The 22,936-nt window shown below is 39.3% G+C and overlaps 2 long non-coding RNA genes across 2 annotated transcripts in view; one reads left to right on the top strand and one right to left on the bottom strand.

The window, feature by feature from the left end:
- Window positions 1-7,617: 7,617 nt before the first annotated feature.
- Window positions 7,618-22,936, top strand: part of LOC145504124 (uncharacterized) — a 382,163-nt gene continuing 366,844 nt past the window's right edge. Inside the window, exon 1 of the long non-coding RNA XR_014052135.1 lies at window positions 7,618-7,642. This is a non-coding gene — a long non-coding RNA (uncharacterized LOC145504124). The remainder of the gene's footprint in view (window positions 7,643-22,936) is intronic.
- Window positions 9,739-22,936, bottom strand: part of LOC145504297 (uncharacterized) — a 35,710-nt gene continuing 22,512 nt past the window's right edge. The window contains exon 3 of the long non-coding RNA XR_014052153.1: window positions 9,739-12,504. This is a non-coding gene — a long non-coding RNA (uncharacterized LOC145504297). The remainder of the gene's footprint in view (window positions 12,505-22,936) is intronic.

The following is a 22,936-nucleotide window of genomic DNA, read 5'->3' as shown; positions in this document are numbered from 1 at the left end:
GATTACATTGTCTTCTCAAATATTGAAATTATAAGTAGTCCTTAAGTCATAACTTCTGAAATTATGTCAAACCTATAATTTCCACGTCATTAATTGATACTCACAGATAACACAGGTGGTGTTATATTCAGCAGCTGGAAAAAGATTGTTTTCAGCCATTAGAGGAAGAGGGCCAGTAACTCGGTTTTGGCCACATTGCTTTCTTTTTCTGAACAATAGTGACAATTTAACTATTCAGTTGAACTCCGATATAAAATTTTTATAGATATGAAGCTGTGTGCTAGAAAAACTAAAGTTCTGTTGAAACATAAGCAGTATAGGCCTCATAAACTTAGTTGTGATTTAACAAAAGTAAAACTCATCAGGCATGTCTCTAATAGCACAATTTTGGCCTTAACAATATACTATCTAGTTTTAGCTTGTTCAGTTATCTGTGAGGTTCATTTATCAGGGAAAGTAAAAATAAAGAATTGATACATATTGCTAGACATATTTTTCAAATTACACCAATAAGATGTACCTAAAGACTTTTTGTAGTTTTTAGCCTTCTGAGAATGTACACAGTTAACCCTCTTACGGATTTTCAGAACTGCTTACATGCAAAAGCAGGGGGCTATCTATATATTTTATTTGATAGTTGCCTCTTTTCTCAAGTTGTGCTTGAATATGTTTGATTTTTCTTGCTTTAATGATGTCTTGCTGTTTTCTATCTCTGCCTTTTAACAATCCTATCTATCCAGAACCCAAATGAGAACAAAGAACTAAACAAAAGATCTTCTGAAAGACTGTTAAGCCTCTTGAGCACTATATTACAGTTTCTCTACTAAGAAATAAATGCTGCTTGGGTCCTCACTCACAGTCTATTTATTCACAGTCTATTCACATTCTAACAATCCTGGTGCAAAAAGACACCTATATATTGTCTAAATTTTGTATGCAAGGTGGTTGTGTATGGAGTGATTTATGTGAAGGAGTACAAAGAATATTGAGACTCTTCATATTCTCAGGTGCTTAAATAAGCCATATAAAGCATTTACACAACTAAGAATAAAGCAATGTAGAATGAGGAAAGTGTCATAAGGAATTACACATGAAGTGCTATGTAATGCAGAAGAGAGGAAGATTACTTATTTACCTAACTTTCATACCTATGGTGTATATCTAGAATAGCAAATTTAGAAGAGGGAAGAGCTGCTTTAGGCAGGGATGCTGTCAGCCACTACCTTTATAGCTGATAATTTAACATTAAGAAATAGATTGGCAATATTCTAGAAAGCAGGCATGTGAACTTAAAATGTCCAGGAGCCACATAGTGTAAAGCCAACTTTAAGAGGCTTTGAAGACATCATTGAATAATTCAATAATCAGTGTTGTAAAATGATACATAGATTTCTAGAATTAGAAATTCTTTTAAAGCCCACCCAGGCTCCATATTTTATTAATGACATTTAGAAAGGGTAAGTCACTCACTTCAATTTGGTAGCGATCTTTGACTCCTTTTTACTTTTTCTCCACCTTTTCCCATCCTTCCCACTTGCCATCTCCATCTAAGCTATCATTTTGTCTTTTTGCCTACATTTTCCTGAAATTTGTATTCCCTTTTCCATCTCAGTTTTCACTGCCTTATATCAGATCCTCAGTATCTCTTGTTTGGAATTCTTCCATGGGTTCCTAATTCACCTTTCTCTTTCCATTTCTTATCCTTCTTAAATCTGCATATCGCTTATACAGCCAGAAACATCTGGTTGAAATGAAAATCTGATGGTGACATTCACTGATTGTATTGCAGTAGCCTCCGTTGCTTGCAAGATGGGAACCTGAACTTTGAATTCCTATCCAGCCCTTCTCTGCTTCCTACCACTCCTTATACTGTATGGGGGTATATAATGGGGGAGGGGGTGTTTGGCACATTATGCCCCCTCTCTCTCCTCATTCTGTCTCTAGATTCACTTGGCTAATATTTCAGTCTTTAGGACTCAGATGCCATCTTCTCCACAGAGCCCAGGCTGAGATTGAGGAGGTCTTTCATTGTCTAGGGATGGATTTTCATTGCGTCCTATTATTGGGCAGACCTATACTATAATTTGGCTACCTTGTTTTGAACATGCACTCTTTGAGAGACCTTGTTTTATTCATCTTGTATACTGAGTACCCTATTAGGTGCTCAATTTTAGGACATGTTAGATGCCCTATCTGGAGAAGGCAATGGCGACCCACTCCAGTACTGTTGCCTGGAAAATCCCATGGATGGAGGAGCCTGGTAGGCTGCAGTCCATGGGGTCGCTAGGAGTCGGACATGACTGAGCGACTTCACTTTCACTTTTCACTTTCATGCATTGGAGAAGGAAATGGCAACCCACTCCAGTATTCTTGCCTGGAGAATCCCAGGGACGGGGGAGCCTGGTGGGCTGCCGTCTATAGGGTCGCACAGAGTCGGACACGACTGAAGCGACTTAGCAGCAGCAGCAGCAGATGCCCTATCATTGTGTGTTAAATGCATGCACAGGTCTTAGAAATAAAGCTACTTGAATACAAATAGGCAAGTGTTCTTCCTCTTATACTCTAAGTGTCATGAATCTGACTGTGAATCAGGATCACCTGTGAAGGTTTTTTAAAAGCACAGATTTCTAGGCTTCACTCTTGCCCTAGTAAATCAGAGTATCTTCTCCATAGTTTTATGAGGTTTCTCAGGTGATTCTTATGAATCAGCCTAGAATCTGAGCTCAGGCTGGAGTTTGTAAATCATTATACAGTGTTTCTTATCATGAGCCTTTAAGACTAATTAAGAAAGCAAAGTAATAGATAATCATTTAAAATAAAATAATAGATTTTAGAAAGGTTTGCATTTGAGAAGGCTAAATTTGTTTACAATGTGTCAGTTAAAGGATAACCATCCAGCTCTCCAAAAATCTCTGCACCCCATAATTCATTCACTAGTGATTCTGAAGAGAAATGGTTTAAATTTTTGTTTACATTACTCAAAGTATTTTTTCCTTTTCTAACTCCCTTAAAATGGATTTTGTTTTCCATACAAGTTTTCTTTATGTGACCACTTAATACTTTTTGCTCCTTTTTCCAAGTATAATTAGGAAAACACAATTCCTTCATGTTTCAAGTCTGCATTTTTAATGACATGTATCTTTTCAGCTTTTGCTGTTTAAAACTCTTGATACTTCATTCATCTGCTCTGTGGGTTGATTGAGTCTCTGCAATGTACCTAAATGCTTCTATTTACAAGAGAAGCGGGTCCTGCTTTCATCTCGCATCACGTGGAGCCTATTGGTTTCTGTGGGTTGTCAGGGTGCTGCTGAGGAGAGGAACTGATGTGGGTGGGAATTTGGCTGACTCTAAGGTTTTACATTTGCACCGTGTGCTCCTCATCCTTGAGCTGGAAGCTGGTCTCCTCAGGCAGACCTGAGAGGAGCAGGAAGACAGCCACTGTGTGGGTGGTTTCAAAGAAACCTCAGTTTTTTTCTGTACCCAATTGGTTTAAAGTTTCTGAGCAGTAGTGCTAAAACAACCTTCAAGTTTTGCCTTTGATTTAGTAGGATTTTGGGTCTGTGTTAAAGTTTGCCATTGGTTTTGGACCTATGTTTTGGTGTATTTTACAAGACAGTTTATCTCTAGCTTTGGTGTTCCATCAGATATAGTTAATGCACATATTTATTATTTTTAGTTTTAATTATGTTATTTGGTACAAATCTAATGATCTACCAATGAAAGTGTATACTATTCTCATCCTAATTGTAGGGGTGGGGAGTGAATTGGTTATAATTTTTGTTTGTGTTATGATTTACATGGACTTAAGTTACATTCTAGGTGTAAGGTTTGGAACTCTTAAGTATTTTCTAAAATACTCCTTGAAATTTAAAACTTTTGGGTCACCAAGAATATAAGCTTATTTAATATTAGTATCTTCTGATATTATTTTTCTTGTTTTGCTAGCTAGCATCACATGCTTGTTTAAGAGATCCTCCTTGTCACGTGCTAAAAATCTGATAGGGACTATATAACATTTACGCAAGTAAGAATAAGAGAGAAAGTGCTAAAGCAATTTAATGGAACATCTCTAGGGTCTTCAAGGATCTCTATTCTGGAAAACATTTGTTCTGCCTTGTCATAGACCTAAACTGGCAGATTCATGTAAGGAGAGGAGGAAAATTATGGTTAGAAACTATATCATTAACTGGTTACTGTGTAGTCCTGAGCATATAAAATGACACATTACTCAGCAATTTTTATTTAGGTATTGTTGAAGTGGTTCATTTTTGGTTATTTAATGAAATGTCCTTTACTAAATTTTGCTTGACTTTTCTGTATACCTCCAGTAAAATCTGCATTATAATCTTGCATGTTAACTTTTGTAATATTAGGCTTCAAGGTTAAAACATTAAACCTATAATTGGTTAGGTTTAAAAGTCCATAAAGGCCTGTGACTTTCCCCAAGTAGTACATATTTAGGTAATATAGGTGGTGTCCTTTAAAGTGATAGTAATAGTAATCATATGCTGTGCTAATCTATCTTCCTAATGCTGAAAAAATGGACATTTACACACACGTCTATATGGGCTTTCCTAATGGCTCAGATAGTAAAGAATCTGCCCGAAGTGCAAGAGACCTGGGTTCAATCCCTGGGTTGGGAATGGCTACCCACTCCAATATTTGTGCCTGGAGAATTCCATAGACAGAGGAGCCTAGTGGCCCATAGTCCATGGGGTTGCAAAGAGTTGAACACAACTGAGCAACTAACACTTCACTTTTCATATATGTTTTATACGTGCATATTTTAATTTTTTAAGATTAAAAAGTCTTGATAGAAGTTGGTTTTGAATACCATATGTAGAAATAAAGTGTATAGTTTTGGGGTTGTCATTTAAAAAATTCTTTTAGGTAGAATAATATTCCTCACAATTGTAGCTATTTCATATTCAGGGACGTAGTCTATTATGAACTATTTCTTAGATTATTTGTCTCAGTAGATGATATTTTTAATATGTGCTAACAAAAATCACTGTGGATGGTGACTGCAACCATGAACTTAAAAGATGCTTGCTCCTTGGAAGAAGAGCTGTGACAAACCTAGACAGTGTATTAAAAAGCAGAGGTATACTTTGCCTGACAAATGTCCATATAGTCAAAACTTGAATGTGAGAGTTGGACCATAAAGAAGACTGAGCACCAAAGGATTGATGCTTTCAAATTGTGGTGTTGGAGAAGACTCTGAGAGTCCCTTGGACAGCAAGGAGATCCAACCAATCCATCCTAAAGGAAATCAACCCTGAATATTCATTGGAAGGAGATGCTGAAGCTGAAACTCCAATACTTTTGGCCACCTAATGTGAAGAGCTGACTCATTGAAAAAGACTTGGTGGTGGGAGAGATTGGGGGCAGGAGAAGAAGGGGCTGACAGAGGCTGAGACGGTTGGATGGCTTTACCCACTCAATAGACATGAATTTGAACAAACTCCAGGAGGTCATGGAAGACAGAGGAGCCTGGTGTGCTACAGTCCATGGGGTAGCAAAGAGTCTGAAATGACTTAGTGACTAAACAACAACAATAATAAATGTTGAATATACTTTTCCCCCTATCTAAACCAATAGCATGACTATTATTACTTACTGTAATAATAAGCAATTAAGTGATTGGCCAAGAAATATCTGTTATAGAGACAGGAAATATGGTATTTTTATGTATGTCAGGGCTACAAGTAGAATGACAGATAAGTTCAAAGCTGGGACATCACTTGGTGAATTTTTTAGTTTTAGCTTTAGTTTAGAAGAACCAGTGCCCTGCAGACAAACTTGGTATTAATTTTGATTTTGTCATTCACTAACAATGTAACATCAGTCAATTTTCTGTTTTTTTTGTTTGTAGAGTGGATCTAAGGTACCTACCTCATTTGTGATAATTATGTGAGAAGATACATGATGTGCTTAACATAGTGCTTGGCACATAGTAAATACTTTATAAATGTTAGTTAATATGGTAATAAATAATATATAAGACCTTTTAACAATTTATACTTCAAAATTACAGACTCATTATTTATATGGTAGATTGTAAGTCTGATTGTAAGCTGTTAGCTACTTTCAATCAAGTTTATTTGCATTTTACAAATACACTGTGATTGTAAATGCTTTTTTTCCCCTAAGCAGAAGGCTTAAAAATCTTTTTACTTAGAAACATTTCTGATAAAAATCTCACTTTAAAATTGGGCTTATAGGATGGTGGAGCCACACTTAAGAGCTCATATATTCCACCTACTAATTTACTAATGAGGAGGGTGAGTCCTATAGCATTTAACTGACTTATTCTAGTTAAAATATAAAAGGAAGAAAAATCCATAAATTTGGTCATTGTCTTTTATGGTGATAGACATTAGCCCCTTATGGAAAGAGGAGAAATGGGATGATCATCTGGATAATAGAGGTCTGATACATTTTTAAAATAAACTCTACAAATATTTAATGATAACATTTTCTTTTTATAGATCATGGTTCTGTTGTCTTGGTACAATTATTGGTGCCCCTTTCACCCTCAAAAGTGTCTCAGTTTGGACAACATATCATGTGTTCTTCCAGTTTAGTTGTGTTTATACAAGCAAAGAGTAGCAACCATCTGGTAATTTGTGGGCTGAGTAGATCCTAGAATAAACTATTTTTTCCCTTGATCTAAAATTGGGAAATAGTTGAAATGACTGGACAATTACTCAATACTTTCTTCATCTTCTGAATGTAGCCCTCTAGAAGAAAAGTTATTAATCAATAGCTTGACAGGAATGGAAGGATCTGTTAACAGCTGAAATTATATACAAAATGGTGTGTGTATGAATGTGTACATTTTTCTGAGAAGTGTGTCCATATTTTCTGTCAGAGTCTCAAAGGCTCTATAACACCTCAAAAGACTAACAAACATTGCTCCACCTTATGTTCTGTTCCTACTGTTCATCGCTTCCCTGCTTCACTTTTTAAATACCAAATCTGTGACAGACAAGAGGAAATTAATTTCCGATAGTGCTTTTATAATTAAAATACTTCTATAACTTGAAAACTCTTTAGTGAAAGTTTTTAAACCAAGCTGAATCAAATGTTGACAGAAATCACTTGAAAGTGAGGAGCTAATTGGAGAGCCTGTTTACAGGGAGGGAGGAAGATGATACTAAACAGTGGGTTTCTGAACTTGATTTGGACCAGGTAATGGAATTCTTGCCAATTTTTAACCCAAGGAAACGGCCATTCAATAAGGCTTAACTGAATGCTATCACAAGTGAATTTAATTCAATGAACTGTATTGAGGACACACTTTATGAAATCATTGTACAGGGAGCTGTTCAAGGAATATAAGTATCACTTAGACATCCTTCCCTATTTAAGAAGAATTTGGGGAGCTTTAAATTGGGAAATGACTAGGTTTTTATTCAGTGTGACTCAGCAGTATTCTGCCACAACACTTAAGGAAAAATAATTTTGATGAGGGAGACAAACATTTAACTCACTCATATAACATACAACAGAATAAACTAAGTGTCAAATGGAGTCATGAGGAACATGCTGAGGGGCCCCAGAGGAGAGGTGGGGTTGATTGTGACTTCAGCGGTCATGAAGGGCTTCACACGCAGGCAATGATTCTTGTGGAGATCGGGTGAGTGGACGTAACAGATTCACGGAACTTGATTTGCTGTAATTTTTCTTTCTTATTGCTTATCCTCTTTTCCTGCTCTTAATCAAATTATTTCTTTTTTATTAGCTCTTATACTTTTTTTTGAAGTGGGAAAGGAAGAAGTAATGATTTCTGAAGATGACTAACAATAGAAGAGAACCTGCTTCAGAGTGCAAGCAGTCTGCTCCCAGGATAGAGAGTCTAAATATATACTTAAATCCAAATATAGATAGATAGATGAATATCTGTTGTGTTTCAAGGGAACACACTGACCAGTTGAAGAAGGTTTGCTTTATTCTCTGTTTTTTTTTTTTAAAGTGCTGTCAGTTTTTGAAATGATAACTATTAGAAAAAAGACAGTGCAATTGCTCAGTTTTAAATAACTGCCTAACTTGGGAACGGAGTCCCAGGAGAGGGTTGGCAAAAATAGCTCATGCTATTTTTTAGCTGTCTTAATTTTAACTCTACACAGAGGAAAATGAAATCTATGTAAAATATGAACAAATATGTATAGAATTAGAAGGCCTATGTTGCTATGTGGGTAAACATTCCTTCAAAGAACACTTAAACATCAAAACATAATAACACACACACACAGGGTTAGAATTATATATTTTAGCCTAGTAATAAAGACACAGGATCCATCAGGAGAAAAAGAAAACATAATATATATTTCTACCCATATTTAATATGAATTTTTTGGTCAGGATATAATCCTTATTACTATTTAACTCTTTGAAAATTTGATTCTAAAGCTAATTTTCTAGGGCATGCAGGAGGTCATCTCCCCCAACTTTCTCATTTCACAGTTGAGGAATTGGAGCCCCAGGGAGACCCAAGTGGCTCACTCAAGTCTTCTCTTCCATAGGTTAATCAGCTGTATGGCCTCTCCACTATTCACTTGTTTACAAGAATTTTCAGGATTCATGGCAACCATTCACAATAGACATTTTGTAAGAATTTATGAAACTTGAAGTCACTGATTATTACATTCCAATTCTCTCTATATCCTAATTATTCCAACAAAAGAAAGAAATTTTATTTTTCTTTCAGTACACATTCTTTGGCTGTAACTCTGTACCTAGAAAGGAAAGAAGAAAATGGAGGGAAATATCAAAGTTTTAGTTCCAAAAAGTAAATATCAGATATATTGAGATATAATTTACATACCAAAAAGTTCACCCTAAGGGTATAATCCAGTGGTTTTTGGTATGTGCACTATTTTGCTATTTTGTGCTAACATCAGTTGAGTTCAGTTCAGTCGCTCAGTCGTGTCCGACTCTTCGTGACCCCATGGACTTCAGCACGCCAGGCCTCCTGGTCCATCACCAAAGCCTGAAGCCCACTCAAACTCATGTCCATTGAGTCAGTGATGCCACCCAGCCATCTCATCCTCTGTCACCCCTTCTCCTCCTGCCTTCAATCTTTCCGAGCACCAGGGTCTTTTCCAATGAGTCAGTTCTTCGCATCAGGTGGCCAAAGTTTTGAAGTTTCAGCTTCAGCATCAGTCCTTCCAAGGAATATTCAGGGTTGATTTCCTTTAGGATGGACTGGTTGGATCTCCTTGCAGTCCAAGGGACTCTCAAGAATCTTCTCAGACACCACAGTTCAAAAGCATTAATTCTTTGGTGCTGATGTTGGCAATTTGATCTCTGTTTCCTCTGATTTTCTAAATCCAGCTTGAACATCTGGAAGTTCACAGTTCACATATTGTTGAGGCCTGACTTGGAGAATTTTGAGCATTACTTTGCTAGCTTGTGAGATGAGTGCAATTGTGCAGTAGTTTGAACATTGTTTGGCATTGCCTTTCTTAGGGATTAGAATGAAAACTGACCTTTTCCAGTCCTGTGGCCTGGAGTTTTCCAAATTTGATGGCATATTGAGTGCAGCAGTTTCACAGCATCATCTTTTAGGATTTGAAATAGCTCAACTGGAATTCCATCACCTTCACTTAGCTTTGTTCATAGTGACACTTCCTAAGGCCCACTTGACTTTGAATTCCAGGATGTCTGGCTCTAGGTGAGTGATCACACCATTGTGGTGATCTGGTGATCTTTTTCGTATAGTTCTTCTATGTATTTTTGCCACTTCTTCTTAATATCTTCTGCTTCTGTTTGGTCCATACAATTTCTGTCCTTTATTGGGCCCATCTTTGCATGAAATGTTCCCTTGGTATCACTAATTTTCTTTAAGAGATTTCTAGTCTTTCCCATTCTATTGTTTTCCTCTATTTCTTTGCATTGATCACTGAGGAAGGCTTTCTTATCTCTCCTTGCTATTCTTTGGAACTCTGCATTCAGATGGGAATATGTTTCCTTTTCTCCTTTGCCTTTCACTTCTCTTCTTTTCTCAGCAATTTATAAGGCCTCCTCAGACAATCATTTTGCCTTTTTGCATTTCTTTTTCTTGGGGATGATCTTGATCACTGCCTCCTGTACAATGTCACAAACCTCCGTCCATACGTCTTCAGGCACTCTGTCTGTCAGATATAATATCTTGAATCTATGTGTCACTTCCACTGTATAATCATGGGGGATTTGATTTAGGTCATACCTGAATAGTCTAATGGTTTTCCCTACTTTCTTCAATTTAAGTCTGAATTTTACAATAAGGAGTTCATGATCTGAGCCTCAGTCAGCTCCTGGTCTTGTTTTTGTTGACTGTATAGAGCTTCTCCAACTTTGACTGCAAAGAATGTAATCAATCTTTTTGGGATGATCATCTGGTGATGTCTATGTGTAGAGTCTTCTTTTGTGTTGTTGGAAGAGGGTGTTTGCTGTGACCAGTGCATTTTCTAGTCAAAACCCTGTTAGCCTTTGACATGCTTCATTTTGTACTCCAAGGCCAAATTTGCCTGTTACTTCAGGTATCTCTTGACTTCCTACTTTTGTGTTCCAATGCCCTATAATGAAAAGGACATCTTTTTTGGATGTTAGTTCTAGAAGGTCTTGTAGGCATTCATAGAACTGTTCAACTTCAGCTTCTTCAGCATTACTGGTTGGGGCATAGACTTGGATTATGTGATGTTGAATGGTTTGCCTTGGAAACGAGCAGAGATCCTTTTGTCGCTTTTGAGATTGCACCCTAGTACTGCATTTCAGACTCTTTTATTGGCTATAATGGCTACTCCATTTCTTCTAAGGGATTCTTGCCCACAGTTGTAGATATAATGGTCATCTGAGTTAAATTCACCCATTCCAGTCCATTGTAGTTCACTGATTCCTGAAATATTGCTCACTCTTGCCATTTCCTGTTTGACAACTTCCAGTTTACCTTTTCATGGACCTAACATTCCAGGTTCCTATGCAGTATTGTTCTTTATAGCATCGGACTTCACTTCCATCACCAGTCACATCCACAACTGGGTGTTGTTTTTGCTTTTGCTCTGTCTCTTCATTCTTTCTGGTATTATAGTGCTAACAAAATGGTGCTAACATCATCATTATCTAATTCCAGGACACTTTCATCTTTTCTTGACAAAACCCCATATCCATTAGCAATCATTCCCCATTCTCTTCCCCATCCTCCAGCTCCTGACAACCACTAACCTACTCTCTGGCTCTATGTATTTTCCTATTCTGAACATTTGATATAAATGGAATCATATGTAGCTGTTTGTGAGTGGCTTACTTCTAATAGATTTCAAGGTTTATTCACGTGGTAGCATGTATTAATATCAATACTTCTTCCCTTTTAATGGTAGCTTTTAGCATGGATATAGTATATTTTGTTTAGCCATTCAGCATTTAATGGACATTTGAGTTGTTTCCAGTTTTTGACTAGTGCAAATGCAACAGTATTCATGCATAAGTTTTTGTTGTGTATATATGTTTTCAATTTTTTTGTTGTGTATGCTGAGGAGTGAAATTGATGATTATATGGTAACTCTACGTTAACATTTTGAGAAACTACCAAACTGTCTTCCAAATGGTGCAGACTATCATCTGTACCATTTTGCATTCCCACCAGGAAGAGTTCCAATTTCTCCATATCTTTCCAACTTTTTATTAGTGTCTTTTTGATTATAGCCATCCTAGTAGGTAGCTGTGATTTTGATATGCATTTCCCTAATGACTAATGATATTGAGCTTCTTTTCATGTGCTTATTGGCCATCTGTGTATCTTCTTTGGGAAAATATCTGGTTTTTTTTTTGGCCTATTTTTAATATCAGTTCTTTTTTTAATTGTTGATTTGTAAAAGTTCTTTATATATTCTGGCTACAAATGCTTCATCAGATATATGTTCTGCAAATATTTTCTCCCATTTGTGGGCTGTCTTTTACTTCTTTGATGATGTCTTTTGAAGCGCAAAGGCTTTGAATTTTGATGAAATCCAATTTATCTATTTTTTATTTCATTGGTTGTGCTTTTGATGTCATATCTATGTAACCATTGCCTTATCCAAAGTCATGATGACTTACTCTTCTAAGAGTTTTATGTTTTAGTTCTTACATTTATATCTATGATCCATTTAGAGTGAATTTTTGTATATATATGAGGTAGGGATCCTTATATCCAAATCCATTCTTTTGCAGGTGGATATTCAGTTGTTTCAGCATCATATGTCAAAAAGATATTCTTTCACCATTGAGTGATCTTGGCACCAGTGTCAAAAGTCAATTTACTATGAATTTAATAGTTTATTTCTGGACTGTCAATTCTTTTTCATTGATATATATTTCTATCCTTCTGCTAGTGCCACATTGTCTTGATTACTGTAACTTTGTAGCAAGTTTTGAAATCAGGGAGTGTGAGTCCTCTAACTGTGTTCTTCTTCAAGATTGTTCTGACAATTCTGGGGCCTTCACACTTCCATATGAATTTTAGGATAATCTTGCCAATTCCTGCAACAATAACAACAGCAAAAAAGACGATTACGAATTCTCAGTATTTACTGAGGAGTATATTGTCATAGGGCTTCCCAGGTGGCGCTAGTGGTAAAGAACCCACCTGCCAATGCAGGAGCCTCAAGAGAGACTGGTTTGATCCCTGAGTTGGGAAGATCCCCTGGAGAAGCAAATGGCAACCCACTCCAGTATTCTTGCCAGGAGAATTCCATGAACAGAGGAGCCTGGTGAGCTACAGTCCAAAGGGTCACAAAGAGTTGGACATGACTGAAGTGACTTAACATGCATGCATATATTGTTATAGAAACTAGGCAATGAAGAAACTACAAAAATGAAACCTAGCCATTAAACTTAAAAGAACCAACATTCTTGGGGCTTTCTTAGTGGTCCAGTGGTTAAGAATCCACCTTGCAATGCAGGGGACACAGGTTCAATCCCTGGTTGGCGAACTAAGATCCCCCATGCTGCAGAGCGACTAAGCCTGAGCACGGCAACTAGGGCGTCTGAGCCACAATGTAAGATCCTGCATGATACAATGAAGATCCCATGTGCCATGCAGCCAAATAAACATTTTTTAAAGAGAACCAAAATTCTAAGAATAATACAAATATGTCAGTTATCAACTTACTACCTCTCAAGTCCAAATTTGTTCTTCAATATATGTCTTTGCTAATGGACAGAATTATTTTTAAGCACCTCCTCTTTCCAGTGAGTATGAGACTGTGCTTTCTCAGGAGAGGCTGTTGGAGGATGTCTCCTGCTCTTTCCCTTTTTCCAGCTGCTGCATAATGAGTAGGTAGAGTGGGTATAAGACATCTAGTGGAGCTCTGCTTTAGTCACATGCCCAGAATGTGAGGTCACTAGGTGACCTTGTAGCCTCAGCCTCACATGGCAATAAGCTTCCCACAGCACTCCCAGCTTTGATATAGAAGCTACTTTTTCACAGGTATCCTGCCCATAGCATAAGAGCCCTCATTCCCTATACAGTCCCACGTGTGGATTACTGGAAGCATGGAAGTATTCACTGAGCTATTACTACCTCCTCCAGCTCCAGTGGCCTGCCTGTTCCCAGGGCTCCCATCCTCAGTGCACACTAATTTCTCTGGCTGCTGATTAATTATCCTTGGTTCACACTGTACAAGGATGCCTCCTGCTCTCTCAGTGACCTCAGTCAGCTCTGGCTAAAACAAATCAGTGAACTTTTCTGCCAGTGGCATGAACTGTCCCTTCTTTAGTGAGGTCTGAAGCTTGGGTAGGAGAATCCCTTCCAACTTTGTTCTTCCATTGCTACTGTACCTTGGCCCTAGAGTTCCATACAGTTTTCTTATACTTGTTCCCATCCTTGGAAGGAAAGCTATGGCAAATATAAACAGCATATTAAAAAGCAGAGATGTTACTTTGCTGACAAAGGTCCATGTAGTCAAAGCTATGGTTTTTCCAGTAGTCATGTACGGATGTGAGAGTTGGACCATAAAGAAGGCTGAGTGCTGAAGAATTCATGCTATCAAACTGAGGTGTTGGAGAAGACTCTTGAGAGTCCCTTAGGCAGCAAGGAGATCAAAGCAATCAATCCGAAAGGAAATCAACTCTAAATATTCATTAGAAGGACTGATGCTGAAGCTGAAGCTCCAATACTTTGGCCACCTGATGTGAAGAGTCAACTCAATGGAAAAGACTCTGATGCTGGGGGGCTCTTTCGATTGGGGCAGGAGAAGGGGGCAATGAGGATGAGATAGTAGGATGGTATCATTAACTCAAGGAACAGGAGTTTGAGCAAATTTTGGGAGATAGCAAACGACAGGGAAGCCTGGTGTGCTGCAGGCCATGGAGTCGCAAAGAGTCAGACATGACTTAGCCACTGAACAGCTACAACAATAAACTTATTTATCAGTATTTAATCATTCTTTATATTACATGTCCTCTGTTTAACCCATTGTGTGATTAGGCCCACACCAATACAACAATTATCTTTTGCAAGGCAGAATAAAGTAAGAGATTTGAATGTGAAGTAAGGATTTGTAGCTCTCTTGATGGAATCAGGAAAGATTTCACGAGGGAGTGCAATTTGAGATGAGTTCTGAAGGATGGATAAGATTTTCCTTGAATTTGCCAAAGGCAATGGCAACCCACTCCAGTACTCTTGCCTGGAAAATCCCATGGACGGAGGAGCCTGGTTGCAGTCCATGGGGTCGCTAAGAGTCGGACCCGACTGAGCTACTTCACTTCCACTTTTCACTTTTGTGCATTGGAGAAGAAAGTGGCAACCCACTCCAGTATTCTTGCCTGGAGAATCCCAGGGATGGGGGAGCGTGGTGGGCTGCCGTCTATGGGGTCACACAGAGTCAGACATGACTGAAGCGACTTAGCAGCAGCAGCAGCAGCAGCAGCTTGTATTTTGAGGTGGTCGCCTCAGATCTCCAAAGGTAAAGACATCTACAAACTGATTTGTCCTATTTGTCCCAAACAGCTGTTCTTTACTCCTGACAAGCTCCCCAGGTTTTATTGCTGGTCTGTGTGGAGTTGCTAATGAAGGTGTTAGAGATATGCAGAAGAGATACCTGTGCTTGAGTGGGTAACCCATTTGCCCCAGGAGGTTTTTAAATGGCAGCATCACATTAGAATTACTTAACCAAATGTTTAAAAGAATGGCTTTGGTGGAATGTTTAAAAATGAGCACTCACAGCCATATGGACCAATTAATTTCCTCTCCATAAGTTTGTTGCATAGATGTAGCCTGTGTTTTGGAAGGAACTTTTCCTTGACGTAGTCATTACACCGTTTTACTTCGTATAGGAATGCCAAGTACACTTCCCTTTTCATTTCCTTTTTTGCTTGCCAAAGCCTTTTAATTTTGTTCATCTTTTCACAAATATCTATGATTTTTCACAAAATAATTATGATTTGCAGAGCTATTCAAAGCATGGCCTCTGCACCTGTAGATTTGGCATTAGTTGGGAGCTTATTAGAAAAACAAATTATGGGGCCCCATGTTGAATCAGAATCTCTGAGGGTTGGGGCCCTGAATATAACTGTCTCAACAGCTCTCTCGATGATTCTTACACACACTAAAGTTTGAGAAGCACTAATTAAATTTTTACTATTATATTTCACTCGAGAGACAGTCTAGAATTTAAAAAGCATCTGGAATCTTGAGTCACTTGATCAAATCGGGTGTGTATCTCCAACATCCCCAATAGATTGGCATCTAACTTTGGCTTAAAATATTTTTACCGATGGGTATTTACTACCACACAGTTCAGTTCAGTTCAGTCACTCAGCAGTGTCCGACTCTTTGCAACCTGATGAACCGCAGCATGCCAGGCCTCCCTGTCCATTACTAACTCCCTAAGTCCACCCAAACCCATGTCCACTGAGTTGGTGATGCCATCCAGCCATCTCATCCTCTGTCATCCCCTTCTCTTCCTGCTCTGAATCTTTCCCAGCATCAGGGTCTTTTCCAATGAGTCAGCTCTTCGCATGAGGTGCCCAAAGTATTGGAGTTTCAGCTTCAACATCAGACCTTCCAATGAACACCCAGGATTGATCTCTTTTAGGATGGATTGATTGGATCTCCTTGCAGTCCAAGGGACTCTCAAGAGTCTTCTCCAACACCACAGTTCAAAAGCATCAATTCTTCGGTGCTCAGCTTTCTTCACCGTCCAACTCTCACATCCATACATGACCACTGGAAAAACCATAGCCTTGACTAGACGGACCTTTGTTGGCAAGGTAATGTCTCTGCTTTTTAATACGCTATCTAGCTTGGTCATAACTTTCCTTCCACGGAGTAAGCGTCTTTTAATTTCATGGCTGCAGTCACCATCTGCAGTGATTTTGGAGCCCAGAAAAATAAAGTCAGCCACTGTTTCCACTGTTTCCCCATCTATCTGCCATGAAGTGATGGGACCAGATGCCATGATCTTAGTTTTCTGAATGTTGAGCTTTAAGCCAACTTTTTCACTCTCCTCTTTCACTTTCATTAAGAGGCTCTTTAGTTCTTCTTCACTTTCTTCCATAAGGGTAGTGTCATCTGCATATCTGATATTATTGATATTTCTCCTGGCAATCTTGATTCCAGCTTGTGCTTCATCCAGCCCAGCGTTTCCATGATGTATTCTGCATATAAGTTAAATAAGCAGGGTGACAATATACAGCCTTGATGTACTCCTTTTCCTATTTGGAAACAGTCTGTTGTTCCATGTCCAGTTCTAACTGTTGCTTCCTGACCTGCATACAGGTTTCTCAAGAGGCAGGTCAGGTGGTCTGATATTCCCATCTCTTGAAGAATTTTCCACAGTTTATTGTGATCCACACAGTCAAAGGCTTTGGCATAGTCAGTGAAGCAAAAATAGATGTTTTTCTGGTACTCTCTTACTTTTTCGATGATCCAGCAGCTGTTGGCAATTTGATCTCTGGTTCCTCTGCCTTTTCTAAAACCAGCTTGAACATCTGGAAGTTCACAGTTCACGTATTGCTGAAGCCTGGCTTGGAGAATTTCAAGCATTACTTTACTAGTGTGTGAGATGAGTGCAATTGTGTGGTATGAGCATTCTTTGGCATTGCCTTTCTTTGAGATTGGAATGAAAACTGACCTTTTCCAGTCCTGTGGCCACTGCTGAGTTTTCCATAAGGTAACAATATTTTGGGATAATTCTTATCATTGGAAATGTCTCATATTATGGATTTAACCCAGATTGAATTAATTGTATCTTTTGCTCATTGTTCCTAATCTTCTTCCTGAGAAGCATGAAATAAATCTGATTTCCTTTATACAGCCTGTCAGGATACATTTAATAGGAGGCTTCCTGTGTGCTGTTTTCAGTCTTGCATGAAGTCCATGTTCCTTAACAGCACCTGAATACAGGTGCCAGAGAGCTGGCAAGCCGGCTTTCGGGGATAATAGAAATTCACGTATCTCATTCATATGGAAATTCCATATGGTGAACAGCAGCCATTTACAAGTCTCCTCCTTTCTGATATGTAAAGTAACTGTTACAACCCCCTCTCTAGAAAATAATTCTAACCTCCGGCTTTCTAGATGACTTGTTAGACTTTTGATCCCTATCTCTGCTAAAAAGGGCTATCTGGTAAGAGAGTATATATATGCCCACAATATGTTGAATAAATGCCTTTGTTCCACCAGAGCACTGGTCACCGTGTCTTTTCTCATTCTCTCTCGCTCTCTCGCTCTCTCCGTTTCAGGCTGCTTCCACGGAGCACAGGTGTCCACCATGTCTACTTATTTGCCCGGGCTTTCAAGACCTCTTCGAGAGGGCGCCCTGAGCCTACGTAGACGGTGCTAGCTCTTTGTCCTAGAGTTATATTGGCATACTGTGTAAACCAGGGAATATCAGCCTCTTTTCTACCTTCTTTTCTTATCGGTCGACTCTGTACCCCCAAGTTCCGGTCCATTAAAGGACCACAACAACAGCCCAGATGTTTAGATATTTGAGATTACTGTCTACTCTCTTCTAAGAATTTTCTTCCCAAGAGAAAACATTCTTAGTCCTTTTACTTTTGCACTTGATAATGCCTTTTGGATCCTTCCCTCTTAGAATGACTATATATCAACATGCTGCTTATAATGTCACTTTCAGAATCAAATATAAAGTGCTTCATGGAGTCTGTCCAATGATGGCTATTACAAGACTGTTCTATATGCTGTGGAAAGTAAACCATTCTCCTAGGCTTTAGAAAGTTGAATACCAAGCCCAATTTTGTCACTGTGGATATGAACAGATTACTCAGTTTCTGTGGATTTAGTTTTATTTCGCAGTATATTTTGGGATTACTGTGTGGCAGTTGAACCTGAGGAAATGCTAATGTTTAGAGAATAGGCATGGCTTGTGGTGTTCAGTTGCTTAGTTACGTCCAACTCTTTGCAGTCCCATGGACTGTAGCCCACCAGTCTACTCTGTTCATGGGATGTTCCAGACAAGAACACTGGAATGGGTTGCCATTTCCTTCTCCGGGGGATCTTCCTGACCCAGGGATTGAACCCATGACTCCTGCATCTCTTGCAATGGCAGGCAGATTCTTTACTGCTGAGCCACCTATGAAGCCCAGGCATGGCTTGTAGAGCCATTGAAAATAATTGAAATGGAGTTGTCAAAAAGGCAGGAAGGGAACCAGTAGGAACAGCTGACACAGATATCTGATTCCTTCCCTTGACAGGTCTATCCTATGAGCTCAGCTTGAACAAGTTGCAGGAACCTGGGCTGGGCTCCAAGGCAGGATGTTTCTTACATGAGGGACCAGAGTTCTCTGTAGGGAATCACTGGGTAATTAGTACATGCAGTGTTCTGATGGTGTGCAAGGAGTAAAAATTAATAAACAGAAACTTCAATTAAAATACAGTCAGGAGGCCAGAAGAGGAAGCTCTCATACTCTATGAGGATAGTGGAACTCAACCGGAAGGAAAACAACTTCCCCTTGTTGCATGGCAAGAACTCAGCCAATGAGAGACTTTCACAGTTCAGCCAATGAGAAGTCCCTATACTTCCAACTCTCAACTCTTCAGTGGACTCTTTGTTTCCTGTAAACCTGGAAACTTTCTTTACCTCTCTTTAAAGAGTTCTCCTCTCTTTTTTGTGGTGACTCACCATGGTTACAGACCCCAAATTTCAAATCCTCGTTGATTCCAATTAAGCCCGTTTTTGCTGGAGAAATAACTGGTAATCTGTTTTGGTTAAACATTTTGGTGGTCTATATGGGGATCCAGAGAAGGCCCCTGGTGACTTTCCAGACTGGTAAGCAGACAGGTATAGTACTTACATTGAGCACATTTATGCACAAAGCTTTTGTCAAAGACCCCGGTGTTTTGGAATAAGCCTTTCTCCTGTTTTCCAGCCTCTGCCCTCTTTGTGTTTTGAAGCTCTTCAGATTTTATTTTCAATCTATTTTCAGGTGTCACCGATTCTGATTAAGGCCTTGTTCTGTATACAAGTACTCATTTGGTGCTTTAGCAATAAACAGGCAGTTCCAACTGAAACTATGTTAGCCTTCAGCCTGATTCCTTTTGAAACAGAAGTTATCCCTCCTGTAATTGGCTAGCCTTTGGCCTGTTCTTTGTGAAACATGGGCTATTTCATTGGAACTTTGCTGGTTCAGCCTTCAGAATGTGTTTTGTTTTGTTTTGTTTTTGCAGTAGGGGCTGTTCTCTTGGATCTGTGCTTGTTTAGCCTTTGGCCTCACTCCCTTGGGATTAGGCTATTTGATTAGAACTGTGCTGTGCAGCCTTTAGCTTGGCTTTTTTAGGACCAGACGGTTCCCTTGGGACTGACTGCTATTAGGCCTGTAGGCTATTTGAACTGTTTGATCTGTTTAGACTGTTAGAAAATTCTTTTACTCTAGAGAAAAACTTCTGAGAAATGAGATTCCAATTATCTAAATGTTCTGAGGGTACCATCCCCTTCAGGGATCCTGGCCAATTTTATGTTTAAAAACCATGAGCCTTCCTCACATGTGTTTGGTTAGGACTGACCTAATCAAAGACAATTAAGAACATCATTGGCCATTATGGGGAACTTTTGAAACACCAAAACTTACTTTTCTGAAAATCAAATTTGACGCTGTGGCTCTAAAATTTCCCAGACTGAACAGAATGCTTACTTTGATTGGTTTTTGAGGCAGGAGGCAGGAGAAGGGGACGACAGAGGATGAGATGGTTGGATGGCATCACTGACTCAATGGACATGAGTTTGAGTAAATTCTGGGAGTTGGCGATGGAGAAGGACGCCTGGTGTGCTACAGTCCATGGAGTTGCAAAGAGTCGGACATGACTGAGTGACTGAACTGAACTTGAGGCTTCCAGATGTTATCAGGAGCCTAAAATTACCTCTCTGCAAAATAAGATTTTACAATTAACTGAGGCAAACAAATGATTCAAGAAAGGTAAGATGGCTTCTGAAGCCTCAAGCTCCTCTTCCCTGGCTCCTTTTCTCAGGCTCTGCCTCCAGCACCATCTTCTTCCTCTCCCTTGTTTCCTTATGTTCAGGCCCTAACTCCGATGCCATCTTCTTCCTTCCCTTCTACACCACCTACCTCCCCTCTATACCCTCGGTTCTCCTGTACTAATTCTCGTGTCAAACCTCCCCCTTTCTGTGAAACTCTCCCCACTCCTTTTCCTTTTAATCTATTAGAACATGTCCCTTTAATAGTAAGCTTTCTGAGGATCCAGAAGCTAAACCCTTAATTTATTATATTCCTTGGACTAAAGCTGAACTGCAGGCCACAAAGATTTTTCTCAAAGGAATTGAAGATCCTTACAGATTTACTGAGGAATTTAATATAGTCATTCAAACTCTTCAACTTTATTTCTCTGACTTATATCAGCTAGTTCATGTACTTGTTAATGAAGCCTAGGCCTAGCATTGCATGAAAATGACTAATTAGAAAAGCTTTGAAAGGTCTCTAGAGTCACAACCAGAAACCCAGCCTGTTAACTTTCTGCTTTATTCAATCACTAGGCAGCTTCATCTGGCAATTCCTGGACTTCTCCAAAGTCTGTTGATTGGAACAAAATTCAGGCTTGCACACAAAAATCTGACAAAACTGTCCATAATTATTACAGTAGACTTCAGAATATTTTTTAGAGAATTCTGGTCTTCCTTCCTTTATTCCACCTGGATAGCTTTTTAACAATAACTCTGTTTATTAGTGCTCTTAACTATGGCTTTTCCCTTCTATTTAAAAAGGACTAAAATTGAAAACTAGGCCCACTCCAGATTTAGTTAATCTGGCTAACGAGCTCTCTCACAATCTAGATTAATCCCCTAAAGGAAGACTGCTAAAATTCTTTAATTTCATCAAATGAAAGCCCCTAACCAAAAACAAGCAACAGTTAGAACTGGACATGGAACAACAGACTGGTTCCAAATAGGAAAAGGAGTACGTCAAGGCTGTATATTGTCACCCTGCTTATTTAACTTATATGCAGAGTATATCATGAGAAATGCTGGGCTGAATGAAGCACAAACTGGAATCAAGATTGCTGGGAGAAATATCAATCACCTCAGACATGCAGATGACACCACCCTTATGGAAGAAATTGAAGAAGAACTAAAGAGCCTCTTGATGAAAGTGAAAGAGTTGACTTAAAGATTAACATTCAGAAAACAAAGATCATGGCATCCAGTCCCATCACTTCATGGCAGATAGATGGGGAAACAGTGGAAACAGTGGCTGACTTTATTTTTCTGGGCTCCAAAATCACTGCAGATGGTGATTGCAGCAATGAAATTAAAAGACACTTACTCCTTGGAAGGAAAGTTATGACCAAACTAGACAGCATATTAAAAAGCAGAGACATTACCTTGCCAACAAAGGTCCGTCTAGTCAAGGCTATGGTTTTTCCAGTGGTCATGTATGGATGTGAGAGTTGGACTGTAAAGAAAGCTGAGCACTGAAGAATTGATGCTTTTGAACTGTGGTGTTGGAGAAGACTCTTTAGAGTCCCTTGGACTGCAAGAAGATCCACCCAGTCCATCCTAAAAGAGATCAGTCCTGGGTGTTCATTGGAAGGACTGATGTTGAAGCTGAAACTCCAATACTTTGGCCACCTGATGCGAAGACCTGACTCATTGGAAAAGACCCTGATTCTGGGAAAGATTGAGGGCAGGAAGAGAAGGGGATGACAGAGGATGAGATGGTTGGATGGCATTACCGACTCAATAGACATGGGCTTGGGTGGACTCTGGGAATTGGTGATGGACAGGTAGGTCTGGTGTGCTGCGGTTCATGGGGTCACAAAGAGTTGGACATGACTGAGCAACTGAACTGAACTAATGCTGGGAAAGATTAAGGGCAGGAGAAGGGGACGACAGAGGATGAGATGGTTGGATGGCATCACCGACTCAGTGGACATGAGTTTGAGTAAACTCCGGGAGTTGGTGATGGACAGGGAGGCCTGGCGTGCTTTGGTTCATGGGGTCACAAAGAGTCAGACACGACTGAGTGACTGAACTGAACTGAACCAAAAACAAAGTCCTTCTGGTTTCTGGTATTATTACAATGGGCCAGGATATTAGAAAGGGGATTGTTACAAATTTAAGTACAGCTCTTCAAGCAACTTCAGCCCTTGACGCAGCATTCTTAATGCCCTACCCATTCTCAAGATAGAGCCTCAAAGAACTATTCGGGGCTCTTCCCAGTTCTCCTCCTTAATTTGTTTGCAGGAATGTTTCTCTAGATTGAGGGGGACTCTTCCAGACCCAACTGACACACTAGCAACACTGTTGTTGCTCCACCCCACTACCATAAGGAGTTCCTGCCTTGGAGTACTCAAATAGTTCAGATAGTGGGGATCTCTAATGAACCTTAGAAGATTCCTGTCTCTGAGCCTATTTCCTTTTGTTAAGGCCCTTTGATACACACTCGTTTCTCCTTAGTTCCACCACCCCACTCATTTATTAGGCCAAGACTTCTTAGA

The sequence above is a fragment of the Giraffa tippelskirchi genome, chromosome 1, assembly GCF_054371585.1.
Source record: "Giraffa tippelskirchi isolate mGirTip1 chromosome 1, T2T-mGirTip1v1.2.pri, whole genome shotgun sequence".
NCBI classification, from domain to species: domain Eukaryota; kingdom Metazoa; phylum Chordata; class Mammalia; order Artiodactyla; family Giraffidae; genus Giraffa; species Giraffa tippelskirchi.
This window is presented reverse-complemented; position numbering and strand designations above follow the sequence as displayed.